Raw genomic sequence first — 18,079 nt, forward strand, 5'->3', positions numbered from 1 at the left:
GATTATAACTTAATGTAACCCAGACAGCTAAATATATTGTGCAAGTGCGCACAAACTGCTGGAGGAACTCAGCAGGCCAGGCAGCGTCTATGGAAAAACGTACAGTCGACATTTCGGGTGGAAACCCTTCGGCAGGACTGGAGAAAAAAAACTGAGGAGTAGATTTAAAAGATTGCGGGGGGGGGGGGGGGAGAGAAGACCACCAGGTGATAGGTGAAACCGGGAGGTGGAGGGATGAAGTAAGGAGCAGGAAAGTTGATTGGTGAAAGAGACAGAAGACCATGAAAGAAAGAAAAAAGGGGGGAGGAGCACCAGAGGGAGACGATGGGCGGGCAAGGAGATGAGGTGAGAGAGGGACAAGGAGATGGGAAATGGTGAGGGAGAGGGGGGTGGAGGGCATTACTGGAAGTTTGAGGAATCGTTGTTCATGCCATCAGGTTGGATGCCACCCAACCAGAATATAAGATGTTGTTTCTCCAACCTAAGTGTGGCCTCATCACGACAACGGAGGAGGCCATGGATGGACATATCGGAATGGGATGTGGAATTAAAATGGATGGCCACTGGGAGATCCCGCTTGTTCTGGCGGACGGAGCGTAGATGCTTGGTGAAGCGATCTCCCAATCCACGTTGGGTCTCGCCGATGTACAGGAGGCCACCCCGGGAGCATTAGACACAGTAAATGACCCCAACAGGCTCACAGGTGAAGTGTCACCTCACCTGAAAGGACTGTTTAGGGCCCTGGATGGTAGTGAGGGAGGAGGTGTAGGGTCAGGTGCAGCACTTGTTCCGCTTACAAGGATAAGTGCCAGGAGGGAGATCAGTGGGAAGGGACGAATGGACAAGGGAGTCGCGTAGGGAACGATCCCTGCAGAAAGCAGAAAATGGTGGGGGGGGGCAGGGAAAGATGTGCTTGGAGGTGGGATCCCGTTGGAGGTGGTGGAAGTCTCAGAGAATTATGTGCTGGATGCGGAGGCTGGTGACGTGGTAGGTGAGGACAAGGAGAACCCTATCTCTGGCGGGAGATGGGGGTAAGAGCAGACGTGCGTGAAATGGAAGAGATGTGGTTGAAGGCAGAGTTGATGGTGGAGGAAGGGAAGCCCCTTTCTTTAAAAAGGAGGATATTTCCTTCGTTCCAGAATGAAAAGCCTCATCTGAGAGAAGATGCAGCGGAGACGGGGGAATTGAAGAAAGGGGATGGCGTTTTACAAGTAGTCGAGTGGGACGAGTGTAGTTTAGGTAGTTGTGAGAGTCCATGGGTTTGTAATAAACATCGGTGGATAAGCTGTTTACGGAGATAGAGACAGTGCGATCGAGAAAGGGAAAGAAGGTGTCGGAAAAGGTTTCCCCCAGAACAAGCGGGATCTCCCAGTGGCCATCCATTTTAATTCCACTTCCCATTCCCATTCCGATATGTCCATCCATGGCCTCCTCCACTGTCGTGATGAGGCCTCACTCAGGTCGGAGGAACAACACCTTACATTCCACTTGGTCAGCCTCTAACCTGATGGCATGAACATCGATTTCTCAAATTTCCGGTAATGCCTCCACCCCTCCCCCCTTCACCATTTCCCATTCGATTGTCCCTCTCATGATATCTCCTTGCCCGCCCATCGCTTCCCTCTGGTACTGCTCCCCCCCCCCCACCTTCTTTCTTCCATGGCCTTTCGTCTCTTTCACCAATCAACCCCAGCTCTTTGCTTCATCCCTCCCCCACCAGGTTTCACCTATCACCTGGTGTTTCTATCTCCTCCCCGCCCCCCCCCCCCCACCTTTCAAATCTACTCCTCAGCTTTTTTTCTCCAGTCCTGCCGAAGGGTCTGGGCCCGAAGTGTCGACTGCACTGTTTTCCAGAGATGCTGCCTGGCTTGCTGTGTTCCCCCAGCATTCTGAGTGTGTAGCTCGGATTTCCAGCATCTGTAGATTTTCTCTTGTTTGTGATTTGGTTAGTCTATAGTTAGTGCCTGCCCAGCTGAGTTCCTCCGGCACTTTATGTGAGTTACTCTGTATATCCTGCATCTGTAGGATCTCTTCTGTATATTAAAATGTGCCCCTTTTTGTGTTTACATGCAACGATTTTAGCTTGTCTTTCATTGACAAGCGTCAAGTATCCAGCTGCGAAAGACAAAAAAAAAATCAAATGAGCGGCATTTTTTTTGTGGGCGAAAACGCTTTGATAATGAGGGAGGACAGAGGAGAATGGCCAGACTGGTTCAAGCTGACAGAGGGCGACAGTAATTCAAACAACCACGCATTACAACAGTGGTGTGCACAAGAACGTTGAAATGAATGGGAACAGCAGCAGAACACGAACATGCACATAGTGGCCACTTTATTGGGTACAGGAGGTATCTAATAAAGTGGCCACTGAGTGTTTATCTGTCTTCAATCTGAAAATTACAGTACGATGCATTTAACAGGTAAAACGGATCGTTGATTCAAACAAAAATGCCGGAAACACTCAGCAGATCGAATAGAGAAGGCAAAATTAATAACTTCAGGCTTCCATCAGAACCGAATACATCCCCCATAAAATGCTGGAGGAACTCAGCAGATGAGGCAGCGTCTACTGCAGGGTTCCCAACTTGGTGTCCACGGACCCCTTGCTTAACGGTATTGGTCCATGTCAGCCCCTGATCTATGGAGAGAAATAAAAAGTCGATGTTTCGGCCAAGACTCTTCATCAGGACAACATCGACTCTTTATTCCTCTCCATTGATGCTGCCTGACCTGCCCAGTTCCATTGTGTGCGTGTTACATTGGATTTCCAGCATCTGCAGGATCTCTTGTGTTTATACAAATATCGTAGTGTGTGTGTGTGTGTGAGATGTGTGTGTGTGTGTGTGAGATGTGTATGTGTGTGTGTGAGAGTGTGTGTGTGTGTATGTGTGAGTGTGTGTGCGTGTGTGTGCGTGTGTATGTGTGTGTGTGTGTGTGTGTGTGTGTGTGAGATGTGTGTGTGTGTATGTGAGAGTGTGTGTGTGTATGTGTGAGTGTGTGTGCGTGTGTGTGCGTGTGTGTGTGTGTGTGATGTGTGTGTGTGTGTGTGAGAGTGTGTGTGTGTATGTGTGAGTGTGTGTGCGTGTGTGTGTGTGTGTGTGTGTGAGATGTGTGTGTGTGAGAGAGTGTGTGTGTGTGTATGTGTGAGTGTGTGTGCGTGTGTGTGCGTGTGTGTGTGTGTGAGTGTGTGTGTGTGTGTGTGTGTGTGTGTGTGTGTGTGTGTGTGTGTGTGTGTGTGTGTGTGCGCGCGCGCGCGCGCGCGTGTGTGTATGTGCGGGCGCGCGCACGCAACAATTTTAGCCTGCAGACAACTGAACCGTTGCTATTTGTGTCAGGAAATGAGGCAGATAATTTGTAACGAAATTTGTACTTTTAAGTATAGTGGTCGTTCCAGTAACATTCACCAGAGTAACCATGATGACGAATCAGGATGCAGCACGCACCAAAATTCCTGATACGGTGCGTGAAAAGGCGCCGAAAGCTGCGTGATATTTTTTACAGGCATGGATCGCTATTAATGTAACGCATTCACACTGAGAACGTAATGAAGCTGTTTGAAACATTTTCAGAACTCCAGCACACAATTTGTATTGAGTCATATCAACAACGTCGAAAATACAACATACACTCAGTGGCCACTTTATTAGGTACATCATAACCACCATGGATGAAGCATAGACTAGTTGGGCTGAAGGGCTTGTTTCCTCATTTGTGATAACTTTATGACTCTATACTCTTTTTTATTATTCCATCCTAGGTAAGTATTCTAAAATTGCTCCAGATTTCTTGAAGTGGGCAGATGGAGGGCTTATTTATCTAGGTACACCTGCTCATTAATGCAAATATCTAATCAGCCAATCATAAAGCAGCAAATCACTGCATAAAAGCACGCAGACATGGTCAAGAGGTTCAGTTGTTCAGACTAAACATCAGAATGGGGAAGAAATATGACATAAGTGACTTTGACCGTGGAATAATCATTGGTGGGGTGCTTTGAGTATCTCAGAAATTGCTGATATCCTGAGATTTTCACGAACAACAATTTTACATTACAGCGAATAGCGTGAAAAGAAAACATCCAGTGGGCGAAAATGCCTTGTTACTGAGAGAAGTCAGAGGAGAATGGCCAGACTGGTTCAAGCTGACAGGAAGGTGTTACAACAGTAGTGTGTAGAAGAACACCTCTGAACACACAAAACATCGGATGGGCTACAGCAGCAGAAGACCACAAGCATACACTCAGTGACCACTTTATTAGGTACAGGAGGTACTTAATAAAGGGGCCACTGAGTGTATGAACAAAAGACTGGAGATCGGAATGTGATTAATACTGCAAATGTAACGTGGTAGCCATATTCCAATTAAGATTCCGATTAAATTACCTAGCCTACAATCTGTGCGAATGTTATAATTCTGGTGGTGGGGGGGGGGAGCAAGAAATATTCAATCATTCGTACCAATTTTTCTCCCTACTCCAGTTCAATCCACGGATCAAGAACGTTGTCACAATAATCATTCAGGATCTAGTTTTGATTTTCATCCTTTGGTTTTGTTTTTCTCTCTTTCATTTGTGTTTTCCCGTTCACGACGGGAATGAGTAATTACAAAGAACAACCGATTGCCTTTTTTTCCAGGCTGTAGCCAATGTAATCTATTACCTTTTCCATTTATCTCCAATTATCTCCCCTCCCCCCACCCCCTCCCGCAGCAGGCAGATTCATTTACATCAGCTGGGCAACCTGATCCATCTGCAGCCGACGGCTGATTGACAGCTGCAACCGAGCACACTGGTTTCCTGTTAACTATTTGATGCCCTGCGAAAATGATATGCGCAAACAATCTTTCTTCATCTCCCCTCCCCCAGTATTAGAACTGCACTCATGAATGTTCTTCAAAACACAAGAGATTCTGCAGGTGCTGGAGATTCAAAGTAACACGCACAGAATGCTGTAAGAACTCAGCAGGTCAAGGAGCATTTATGAAGAGCAATAGACGACGTTCCGGGCCGAGACACTTCATCAGGACTGATGAAGGGTCTCAGTCTAAAGCGTCAACTGTCTATTTTTCTCCGTCGATGCTGACTGACCTGTTGAGTTCCTCCGGCATTTTGTGAATGTTCCTCGAGACCCAGGTATATTTTAATGTTGTGTCAACAACATTTCAACTAAAAAAATAGCGGAAGTAAGAATGTAGAAGCAGGAGTAAGCAATTCCATCTCTTCGTCATTCAGATTCAGATTCATATATATTCATCACATGTACATCAAAGTTCAAAGTACATTTATTATCAAGTATGTACAGTACATCACAAACAAAAGAAAATCTGCAGTTGCTGGAAATCCCAGCAACACACACAAAATGCTGGAGGAACTCAGCAAGCCAGGCGGCATCTATGGAAAAAAAGACAACAGTCGACGTTTCGGGCCAAGAGCCTTCAGCCGGCCTGACTTGTTGAGTTCCTCCAGCATTTTGTGTGTGTTGCTATATACAACCTTGAGATTCGTTTCCTTACAGGCAGGCACAAAGCAAAGAAACCCAATATAACCCATTTTTTTAAAAAGACCGTCAAACACTCAACCTGCAAAATAAAAGAGCAAATCGTGCAATCAATAAAACGTAAGCAAAGAATATTCAGAACTAAAGTTCACGAAAGTGAGTCGAAACATACAGTGTTGTCATTTGCGTCACAGCCAACACAACCTCAGGATATGTTGGGGTCGCCGCACCCTAAACCCACAACCCTTGTAATGTCTGTCTGCACTGCACTTTCTCTGTAACTGTAACACCTTAAGACCATAAGTTATAGAAGCAGAATTAGGCCATTCGGCCCATCGAGTCTGCTCCACCATTCCAACATGACTGATTTATTATCCCTCTCAACCCCATTCTCCTGCTTTCTTCCTTTAACCTTTGACAGCCTTACGAATCAAGAATCTATCAACCTCTGCTTTAAATATACCCACTTGGTCTCCACAACCCTCTGTTATTGTTTTCCCTTGTACTACTTCAATGCACTGTTGTAATGAAATTATCTGTACGGATGACATTCAAAACAAAGTTTATCACAGTATCTCAGCACACGTGACAATAATAAACTAATTTGCCCATTAATCATTTCAATTTTTAACTGTCGATATTTTAACTAAAATAAACTATATTCATAATTTTAAAAATTGCATTCATGGACAGTATGTTGCGTAGACTTATATTCCATTTCTTAATACCAACAGTAGTTTTGCCACTCATAGTTAGAAGACTACCACAATAATTGATGGGCTTGCTCGCCCCCCAACCCGGCCAGCAGCAGAACCCCTTACTGTGGTCCTCCCTCAGTTTTAAATACCAATATCTATTACTGTTCGTGATGGCTGTACATAAGCTTTCAGTGATTCGCACGCGAGGACTTCGGGTTTTTTTTGAATACTAACACCTTCCGATTTCTGAAATTAGAAAAAGCGGACTAAGAGAGACTGCAGATGCTGAAATCTGGACGGAAAATGAAACGGCTGGGGGAGACTGGCGGGTCGAGCATCATCTGTGAAGTCAAAGAAATAGTGAACGTTGCGGGTCAATACCCTGCGTCAGGACAAGTCGGGTGCCGAGGCATGCTCTCGACCCGAAAGGTCGACCACCCCGTTGCTTCTATCGTTCCTGCTCGGCCCGTTGAGTTCATCCAGAAGATTGCATTGTGCATGACGAAAAACAATAATTCTGAGACAAATTTGCCAATTGCGCACCGTCCATTTAGTTCTGCTTCACTAAAGTACAACAGTTGTTTTGATTTTCTTTGTAAAAAGCAAAAGACGGTATATATATTAGAGGCAAAAACAATTTCTGTTTTCCCTAATTTATTCCATAGTTGGAATTTCTAATGAAAGTCGGGATCATAATTTAAAATCTTACTAAACATTTTCAAAGTTCAAAGTAAATTTATTATCAAAGTGCCATATACTATCTTGAGATTAATTTTCTTGCAGGCATTTACAGGAAAATAAAGAAATACAATGGAATTTATGAAAAACTATAAATAGCAAAGACTGGCAAATAGCCAATGTGCAAAGGAGTACAATCCGTGCAAATAATTTTAAAAAGTAAATAGATAATACTGAGTTGTACAGTTCTTGAAAATGTGTTTGTAAGTTAGAGAATCAGTTCAGCGTTGTGGTGAATAAAGTTATCCACTCTGGTTCAGGAGCCTGGTGGTTGTAGGGGTAATAACTCTTCCTGAACCTGGTGGTTCATCACCTTCACTTGACTTTCTGTAAAATTAATGTTTCTTTCAAATTATAGAGTCATCGAAGCTTTACAGAGAAATGCAATTATATGATCAATTTTGCTTTTTCAACTTGTATGTGAAGATATTTGACGTCTACTTATTCCTAGTAACCAAAATACATTAACAACATGTACATCTGAAACCGTCTGTAGTACACTGCATGAAAATACATAAGGAATCATCAGATCAGTCTGGAAGGGATTAATGTGCTTTAGTACCGTTAAAGTACCATGCAATCTATTGAACGGAATATCTTTTTCTAATTGTTTCTAAATAAAATGTTCTCTGTAATGATCCTCCAAACGCAAAGAGAATTAACAAAGAAAGGAAGAATATTTCTACTAATACTACATGAGCAACAAACTGTAGCCAGTTGGTCTCTGTGGCGCAATCGGTTAGCGCGTTCGGCTGTTAACCGAAAGGTTGGTGGTTCGAGCCCACCCAGGGACGGTGCAATTTCTTTTTCTCTCACAGGGTTTCAGATATACGTATGCACAACTGATAATTTGATTCACTTGAAATTAATCAATACAAAGATGCTGTTGTCTTGCATTACTTTTCTTGTCACCAGGAGGCGAGATCGCTTCTTAAAGCTTTTCGATGTTGTATATAGTTGCGGTGTCTTAGTTAATATTGTTCTACATGAATTATGTATATTTTCATAAAGGTATCACATGCAAAATATATTAAGATATTTTCTTAGAAATTATATTTTTCCCCATAATTCCCTTTTCATGCACCCGTATTGTTTGTTTTCTCTTCACATGTCTGTTCTTTGGTGGATTCAATCACATGAACATCACTGCTGTCACAGTCCAGAAATCTTTTAAAAATGAATTTTCCCCCCAAAAAAATAAATTCTCAAATATCCGAATTGTAAAACGTAAGAATTTTGAGACCGAGATTTGATTTTAAAGTCATAAAATATTTGGCACATTTTTCCATAAGATTTTTTAAAAATTTAAATTCATGTGCAGACTTTATTAGGAGCTTATATTTATTTACACGTCCAACAATTGAGCCCTTATATATAAAACAGCCATTTTGAAATTGCCTTATAATGCTACCTGGCAAGAAATTTTGAGCTTCCGATCTGGGTCCCCTTTGTTTCTCAGTGTAGTCGTTGGCGTATTATATTTTGTATGGTCTTTCTTTATTATTATGTTCTTTATCTTATTGCGTATTCTTGCGCCGCACATCAGATCCGGAGTGATAATTATTTTATTCTTCTTTAAATTTGTGTACTGGAAATGACATTAGACAATTCTGAACCTTGATTACCCCTTCTCTCATTTAATTCAGCATTTATTTTATTTGAATGTGTATTAGACTCCTTCAATCCAGTTCCTATAACTACCAACTCCAGGCCTTGCATTCTGTATTCTAATAAAGTGAATCTTCTGTCGTCGAATGCAATGTTTTCAAACATTATATGACTAAAGTTCGAGTTTAAGTCGAGACAATATGCCAGCTATATTTGAACTCATTTGATATCAAATGACTCAAATGAGTCTTATATCCACCCAACACTCGCTGTTTCGCCCAATCAATTCCACATAGTGTATATTACTATGGTTTTTATCATTGAGTCACCCCCGCCTTCCAATGTTGTCCTCCTTGAACTTTTGATTTTGCTATATTTCATTGTCAGTTATTTTCGATGCAATTCTAACTCCGACCTAATTTGTCCACTCTTAAGCTTGAATGCGGCGTGTGTAACTAGTTTAGACAATCTATTTCATAATATTTACTTACTTTTTATTGTCAAAGTAAACACTATTAATGTTAAAAATACGTGCAAGGATAAATTGTGCAATGCGTTTTTTCTCCTTTACATTGGTCGTCAATGCTTTCAGTATTTTTCTATTACATTCATCCACATCAATAGCACGGCTGTCACTCTGTCACTCATGTGGCACCCTGGACTGGGGCTTGAGAGGCTTCCACACCCAACTCTCTTCAACAGCAGAAGAACCTTACACTGTGGTCCTTCCCCACCGAGTCTTTTGCGGTGGCTGAACCGAGCTTCAGTGCGTCCTTCAGAACGTACACGATTTCAATGTAGTATGAGTCTGAATTCGGGGCTATCTGACTTAGCACAATCTCACTTATTTTAATGATTAATCCATCAAATAATCCGTAGTTACTGTTTCCATTTAATCGACACAGAATCTTTCACTATCTAAACTATACAATCACGTAGTGTATTTAATTTCTCGTGCCCTTCATTCTGTGTAACAGTTTATTAGTTAACTTCGGCAAGAACTGCTAAAAAACTTATTCTCACATTCTTTGCAAATAAAACCGCTTAGGTTCAAGATTGTTTAATGTCATTTCCTGTACACAAGTGTAAAGGAGAACGAAATAACTGTCACTTCGGTGCAATGCAGCACAAAAAAAAACACAATAAAGTTACACTAGACACAGGAGTGTCTGTACATAAGGTGACTCTGCCAGGAAATGATAAAGGAGTTGTGATTGGGGTTGTGGAGGCGTGAGTTAGCGGCTGGAGGTGTTGATCAGCCTTACTGCTTGGGGAAAGTACAGTAACTGTTTTTCAGTCCGGTGGTCCGGTGGTCCTGGCGTGGATACTATGTAGCCTTCTCCCTGGTGGGGGTGGGACTATAGTCTATGAGCAAAGTGGGTGGGATCCTTCATAATGCACCTATCAGACCATTTCCATGTAGAAGTCTATTCAATACCGAATTTGTGATTACAGTATATCGATACTATAGATTACTAACACTATTTTGTGTGGTCCTCGCTCCATATTCTCCATTGATAATGTTACCTTCCTTTTAGCATCAACTCCAAATCTACAGCTTGACCGAACTAGCTCCGTCACTGCATTTTCGTGTAACACACACAAAATGCGGAGGAACACAGCCGGTCAGGCAGCATCAATGGAGCAATCAATAAAGAGCCTACGTTTCGAACCGAGACCCAGACATTTTGAGTCCTGATGAAGGGTCTCGGCCCGAAACGTCGACCGTTTATTCTTCTCCATAAATGCTGCCTGACCTGCTGAGTTCCTCCAGCATTTTGTGTGTGTTACTCTAGATTTCCAGCATCTGCAAAATCTCTTACGTTTACGATTTACTATACATTCGCCCTATTACTTTAAGTGCCGATCACCAGCCAAGAGATAATACTCCGGGTGAAAAGACAAGCTTCAGGAGCAAAACAAAAATCTCTGGGTGATGTGTTAGTTCATCTCCATCCACAATCGCATAACGGAAGTGCTCACTTCCCTCTAAATAGACTGCATGGGATGAAAGGGTTTTTGGACCCGGATCGGGATTTGCTACTTGCCTTCAACACCATATAGCACGTAGGTCAATGAAGCTTTGGGCCTTTAAAATGACTACACAAACAACAACAAATCCAATAATAATGAAAAATTACTCTATAAATTGGGTGGCATACTGTGCCAATAAGTTGACATGAGATATTTTCCTTTATGTGAGTGCTGCATTTCAAAACAATTAAAAATATGTGTACAAAATGCTGGAGGAACTCAACAGGTCAGGCAGCATCTATGGAGAGGAATAAACAGTCAACGTTTTGGGCCGAGTCCCACATACAAAATGCTGGAATCCAGGTCAGGCAGGATTTATGGAAAGCGTTTTGGGCCGAGACCATTCATCAGGACTATTCCTTTTCATAAATGCTGCCTAACCTGTTGAGTTCCTCCGGCATTTAGTTTCACCTTAACACAACGATGTTCGTATGTTCCAACAAATTACAATGCGTTATTTATTGTCCTTAGGTATTTATTTTTGCAGTTAGTTTTCCTTATTTCCCAAATCTGTGAAACTTGTTTCATTTTCTTCGATGTAGCATTCCAATTGGAGTTTCCAGTTCACTTCAGCTAAGTTTGATAATGCTAAATCTTCATTCCACTATTGGTTCAGATTGCTCCCAATTGTTCTCTAGTATAGTGAGGGAAGGAGACGAATAACATAAAAGAAAGGAATGAGAAACGCACTGGTAGAAGTAGGATAACATTATTACAGGTAAATAACATTCTTTACTGTTTTATCATTATAACAAAGGTCCTGGACGATACGAATCCATCTCAAAATTCAAGATTGTTAAATGTCATCTCCAATACATAAGTGTAAAGAAGAAAGAAGTAATTGTTACTCCGACTCCGATGCAGCACAAAAAAACACACACAATAAGGTAAAGAACGCAATAACAAAAAAATCACAAAACAACAAAATACATAAGATAGTTTATATCCATAGATTTATCATATATTTATAAAGTGATGCTGTAATCTTCTGAGGCATTTTAAAGATCCAAGTATAGTTATTATCGAAGTACGTTTCGGTCACCATATACTACCCTGAGATTTATTTTCTTGCGGACATTCACAGTAAAGGCAAACAAAAGCAATGAAAACGGTGCGCAAACAAAGACGGACAAACAACAAATGTAAAAGACTGCAACTTGTGCAATTACAAAAGAAGGAAAAACAAAATAATAACACTGAGAATATGAATTGTAAAGTCCTTGAAAATGAGTCCATAGGTTGTGGAATCAGTTCAGAGTTCAGATGAGTGAAGTTGTCCATGCCGGTTCAGTAGACTTCTGGTTGAAGTGTAGTAACTGGTCCTGAACCTAGCAGTGTGGGACTTAAAGCTCCTGTACCGGTGGCAGCAGCAATAGGAGAGCATGGTCTGGGTGGTGGGGGGTCGTTGATGATGGATACTGCTTTCTTGTGACAGAGCTCTTGTTGATGTGCTCAATGGTGGGGAGGGTTTGATCTGTGATGGACTCGGCTGTATCCACTACTCTTTGCATTTAACGCGGTTATCAATCCAGTTGCGAATAATGTGGTTTTACTTCAGCCCACGAGGGCTGCATTTGGTATTTTTAAAATATTTCCCCTCGACATTCATTTGATTTTAGAATGCGGCATGCTAAACGGTTAAAATTTCGATTTAGCTAATCGTATTATTGTAGTCCTGTTCTTTAAAAAAAGGTAACATTAAATGCGGTTGTACCGCGGCAGCTTATATGCAAGCATTTTGCAATGCGATTAGGAGAGGAGATTTTTAAAAGTGTTTTGCATAATTGGGACTCACAGGCCAAACGTTCTAATGTATTATAGGATAATATATTTACAATGCAATATGCATATCTTTACGGAGATTATGACGTATGATAGGAAACATGTTAACGGCATTCTGGTGTTAACTGCTCAAAGAGGATGAATGGAGTGATTCATTTTTAGTTAACTGTTATTGGCAGGTGAACCGCCTTAAAATATCGATCAAATATTTGGTACCTCTTTTGTGGAATGGTACTGATGGTGCGCCAGTGCGCCAATATTTCCGAAAAATTAGATCGCTAGATAGATAGATAGACAGAGAGACAGACAGATAGATAAATAGATAGATGGATAGATAACACACAAAAATGCTGAAGGGACTCAGCAGGTCAAACAGCATCTATGGAAAGGAATAATGATTTCTAAATAAAGGAATATTCTGGTTTCTTCCCCCTTCCTTTCCTGATGAAGGGTCTTGGACCGAAACGTTAACTCTGTTCCTCTCCATAGACGCCTCCTGACCTGCTGAGCTCCTCCAGCATTTTGCGTGTGTTGCTCTGGATTTCGAACATCTGCTGAATCTCAAGTGTTGAGACAGACAGTTAGATAAATGGGCAGACAGGCAGACAGACATTCATACATTCAAGTATGCATCATACAGAAATACAAACATTCATACAAGGACAGACCCAAAACACCAAATGAGGGTGAAGAAATAGTAACACGTACACAGGCATATGAACGAAAAGAGAAATAACACAAAAAATCGAGGCATACAGAGACAAAGAGGCGAAATTAGTGGAAGAACAAGCGTGTGGAAAATGAAAAGCAAAAAGACAGAGAGAAGCGGAGTCAAAAATACAGCGAAACAAAGATAAACGGAGGCAGACTAATGACTGAGCAAGGTAGAGAGGGGCAACAAACAGACAGACAGACAGAGAGAAAGCGGCTGGGTGAGGCAAGATAGACAAAACCAGAGGCTGATTTCCTATACTCAAGTCTTATTTACTTTGACTAATGCCACAATATTTTTTGCGCAGTTTTCAATGATTTCGTTTCATCCCGGGCTATGATGTCCATCGATTTGTTTCTCTGGTCGGGGATAATGTGATTTAACCCCGTTTGACATTCTCTGCTTTCCGCCTGCTTGCCATATTCTTTCTGTCCCTTTCTCTCCGCGTCTCCTGATCAACGCATTAAAGACATTAGCGTAATTAATGCCTGTTTGGGCCCCAACCCCCACACCCAACCCACACCCCCGGAATAAAGCTCTGGCACAACATCATTACCAATGTAATATTGACAACAATTGGACAAAACGCACACACAACGCTTCAGATCTTCTTCCCTGCCGCCATCAGATTTCTCAATGGACAATGAACCCATTTACACTATCTCACTATATTTTGCTCTCTTTTTGCGCTGCTAATGTAATTTTATATATATCACATAAGTAGCACTATATATACGTATATATATCGTAATTTATAGTTTTTATTATGTATTCCAATTTACTGACGCCGCAGAACAACATAGTTCACGACATATGCTAGTGATAGTAACTTGATTCTGACATTATTTTAAATACCAATCATATGTCCTTAATCATATCTGTTTCTTTGTAGTTGTTTCGTGCCTTTACGTTTATGGCCAGGTTTATACCTATCTCCAGTACATTTTAAACAAAAAGGTTTTATATTTTAATATAAGCACGAATGTATTCGTGCGCTCTGATCGTGCGGGGAATACATCGCGTTCACTGATGTGACACACAATCACTTGTCCTTCCCCTTTCCCGTTCCTTTGTTTCATTCAGCTATTATCTCCACGCCATCTATCTCTGTCTCTCGTGTTTTTACTCTCTCCATCACTATCGGGTCCCCCTCACCCCACTGGTGAAATGGGAGGGAAGGGGTTGGGGGTGGGGAGTTAGGTGGGGAGGTCCTATTTACGTGCGACCAAGGAATCATCAAGGACAATTCGACAATTGCCAGCACGCGTTCCGGAGAACCGATTCATTGATTGTTACCGACCAGCTTCTTCGTCACAGATTTCATTAAGAAAATTAGCAATAAAAATGTCTTTCAATGAACGCACGCCGGAGTGTAAATTAATTATATCATTCAATAATTGCACTCAGCCCTTGTTACTTTGGGATTATGTTTTTTCGGAGATTCGTAAAAATTAATTTCAATCGTCATTTTAAATGGGTCAGATGTGTGATAATGTTTGCATAATGAAAAAAAAATATTCACACAAGAAAGGGGCCCAAATTCCGGTTTATCAAGAAACGAGCTGGAATTATACGTACTGGTTATTTTGACCCTATTTGAATCCGTATTATCTCCATCCCCCGCTCAGCTAAGCAGTAAGAACAGCGCCGATCGATATATCCCCTCGCTATTAAGTAGGCGGCAGAGGGGAGCATATGTCACCGTGGGAAAGGCTGGCAGTCTCAGAACAAAAGAACACTATTCCAGGCAGGAAAGACGTGGTTTCCTAGCAACAGGCGCTCGGCTGGCTTTCTCCAAAACTGGAGTGCACTCTGCTGGTTGGGAAATGAATGGATAAAAATCAAACGGATAGAAATCAAAGCGCATCCAATCAACCTTGCTTCAAGCCAGGGGGATAGTCAGGGCGCCTAGGTGAGCGGGAAAACAGGGTGAGCTGGTGACTGGGTACTGAACGAGCCCACCGTCACAAAGAGGTTTCACACTCCTGTAAGTGTAAATCTTGAACAACCTCTCATGGTCTCAGAATACAAACTCCACAGATAAGAAAGCTCACCAACGTCTCTACTGTGTGAGGCGGCTGAAGAGAGCTGAACTATGCTCACGACCTTCTACAGTTGTACAGGTGCGCAGTTGAGAGCATACTAATATACTGCATCACTGCACGGTAAGGAAACTGCTCTGTGGTGAACAGGAAGGTTCTACAACAGGTAGATAAAACTGCCCATCACGGGCACCAGCCTACCCACCATCAAGGGTACATGTACAGGCAGGTGCCAGAAAAATAGGCCAGCAATATAATGAAGGATCCCACGCACCCTGTTCATTGGATCTGTGTTCCGCTCAAAGAAGAGGCCACGCAATATCCACAGCAGGACCACCAGACTCAGAAAATCACTTCCCCAAGCCGTCAGGCTGGGCAACACCTCGACCCATAAACTCACTTCACCACACCACCAATAAAAATATTTTTTAACTTCCCGTCAGAATCACCTTATGAAAAAGTGCTCCTGTACCTAGCGTCACTTTATGTACATACAATCAATTTACAGTATTTATATTTATTGTGTTCATTATGCTTATTGTTTTTTATTTTCTTGCATTGGATCCGGATTAACAATCATTTATTTCTCATGCACGCTCGCGTACTGATGAACGGCAATAAACAACCTTGAGTTTTGGATCTTGGATATCTAATACAAAAATGGAGGCACAAGACACCGCAAATGCTGGAAATTGGAGCAAGTCGAGTCGAGTTTATTGTCTTATGCACAAGTACATGTATGCAATGAAAAACAATCGCAGTAACTTTGCAGGTACATAGCATCATAAAACCATAAGACATAGGAGCTCCGTCGTTCTATCATGGCTGATTTATTATCCCCATCAACTGCATTCAGCAGCATTCACAAGAGCTACAACAATAATCCACTTTAATGCAATGGTGGTGAAAGTGATTAACTCAGCAAGTCGAACAGCATCTATGAAGGCAAAGCGGTTTTAATCTCTCCCTCTCCCAGTGTAGAGTGCCCTCCTGCTTCAAACATCCACCATTGTCCCTGTACCTAAAAAGACCAAAGTAACATGTCTGAACGACTGGTGTCCTGTCGCACTCACCTCAATAATAAGCAAATGCTTTGAGAGGCTGGTCAAGGACTACATCTGCAGCATGCTACCACCCAAAATGGACCCCTTACAATTCACCTACCGATACAACTGATGACGCAATAGCCGCAGCTCTACACACTGTCCTTACACACCTAGAGAAGAAAGATGCTTATGTGAAAATGCTGTTCTTGGACTGCAGTTCAGCATTCCACACCATAATTCCCTTCCAAGTTCGACAAGAAGCTCAGGGATCTCTGCCTTCACCCTGCCTTGTGTAACTGGATCCTGGACTTCCTGTCAGATTACCGGCAGGTGGTAAGAGTGGGCTCCGTCACCTCCACCTCTCTGACTCTCATCACAGGTGCCCCTCAGGGCTGTGTCCTAAGCCCCCTCTTTTACTCTTTGTCTGTGTCGCCGTTCACACCTCCAATCTGCTCATTAAATTTGCTGACGACACTACATTGATTGGCCTAATCTCAAATAATAATGAGGCAGCCTACAGAGAAGTAGTCACCACCTTGACACAGTGGTGTCAAGAAAACAACCTCTCCCTCAATGTGGCAAAAACAAAGGAGCTGGTTGTGGACTACAGGAGGAATGGAGACTGGCTAACGCCTATTGACATTAATGGATCTGGGGTTGAGAGGGTGAACATCTTTAAATTCCTCGGCATACACATCACTGAGGATCTCATGTGGTCTGTACATACCAGCTGTGTGGTGAAAAAGGCATAACAGCGCCTCTTTCACCTCAGACGGTTGAAGAAGTTTGGTATGGGCCCCCAAATCCTAAGAACTTTCTATAGGGGCACAACTGAGAGCATCCTGACTGGCTGCATCACTGCCTAGTCTGGGAACTGTACTTCCCTCAATCGCAGGACTCTGCAGAGAGTGGTGCGGACAGCCCAGCGCATCTGTAGATGTGAACTTTCCATAATTCTGGACATGTACAGAGACAGGTGTGTAAAAAGGGCCCAAAGGATTATTGGGGACCCGAGTCACCCCAACCACAAACTGTTCCAGCTGCTACCATCTGGGAAGCGGTACCATAGCATAAAAGCCAGGACCAACAGGCTCTGGGACAGCTTCTTCCACCAGGCCATCAGACTGATTAATTCACACTGATACAATTGTATTTCTATGTTATATTGATTTCCTGTTGTACATAGTATTTAGTATAAAATGCTATAAATTGCACATTCCCAATTTAGACGGAGACGTAACGAAAAGATTTTTACTCCTTGTGTATATGAAGGATGTAAGAAATATAGTCAATTCAACAATCATCAAAGTTGCTGGTGAACACAGCAGGCCAGGCAGCATCTCTAGGAAGAGGTACAGTCGACATTTCAGGCCGAGACGCTTCATCAGGACTAACTGAAGGAAGAGTTAGTAAGTGATTTGAAAGTGGGAGGGAGAGGGGGAGATCCAAAATGATAGGAGAAGACAGGAGGGGGAGGGATGGAGCCAAGAGCTGGACAGGTGATTGGCAAAGGGGATATGAGAGGATCATGGGACAGGAGGCCCAGGGAGAAAGACAAGGGGGGGGGAACCCAGAGGACGGGCAAGGGGTATAGTCAGAGGGACAGAGGGAGAAAAAGGAGAGAGAGAGAAAGAATGTGTATATAAATAAATAACAGATGGGGTACGAGGGGGAGGTGGGGCATTAGCGGAAGTTAGAGAAGTCAATGTTCATGCTATCAAGTTGGAGGCTACCCAGACGGAATATAAGGTGTTGTTCCTCCAACCTGAGTGTGGCTTCATCTTGACAGTAGAGGAGGCCGTGGATAGACATGTCAGAATGGGAATGGAAAGTGAAATTAAAATGTGTGGCCACTGGGAGATCCTGCTTTCTCTGGCGGACAGAGCGTAGGTGTTCAGCAAAGCGGTCTCCCAGTCTGCGTCGG

General features: G+C 42.5%; 1 non-coding gene across 1 annotated transcript; it reads left to right on the plus strand.

The window, feature by feature from the left end:
- Positions 1-7,651: 7,651 nt before the first annotated feature.
- On the plus strand, positions 7,652-7,725 carry trnan-guu (transfer RNA asparagine (anticodon GUU)). Its single transcript has one exon. It is a non-coding gene; the product is annotated as a tRNA-Asn (tRNA).
- The last annotated feature ends 10,354 nt before the right edge of the window (positions 7,726-18,079 follow it).

This window comes from Mobula birostris, chromosome X (genome assembly GCF_030028105.1).
Source record: "Mobula birostris isolate sMobBir1 chromosome X, sMobBir1.hap1, whole genome shotgun sequence".
In the NCBI taxonomy this organism is placed as follows: Eukaryota; Metazoa; Chordata; class Chondrichthyes; order Myliobatiformes; family Myliobatidae; genus Mobula; species Mobula birostris.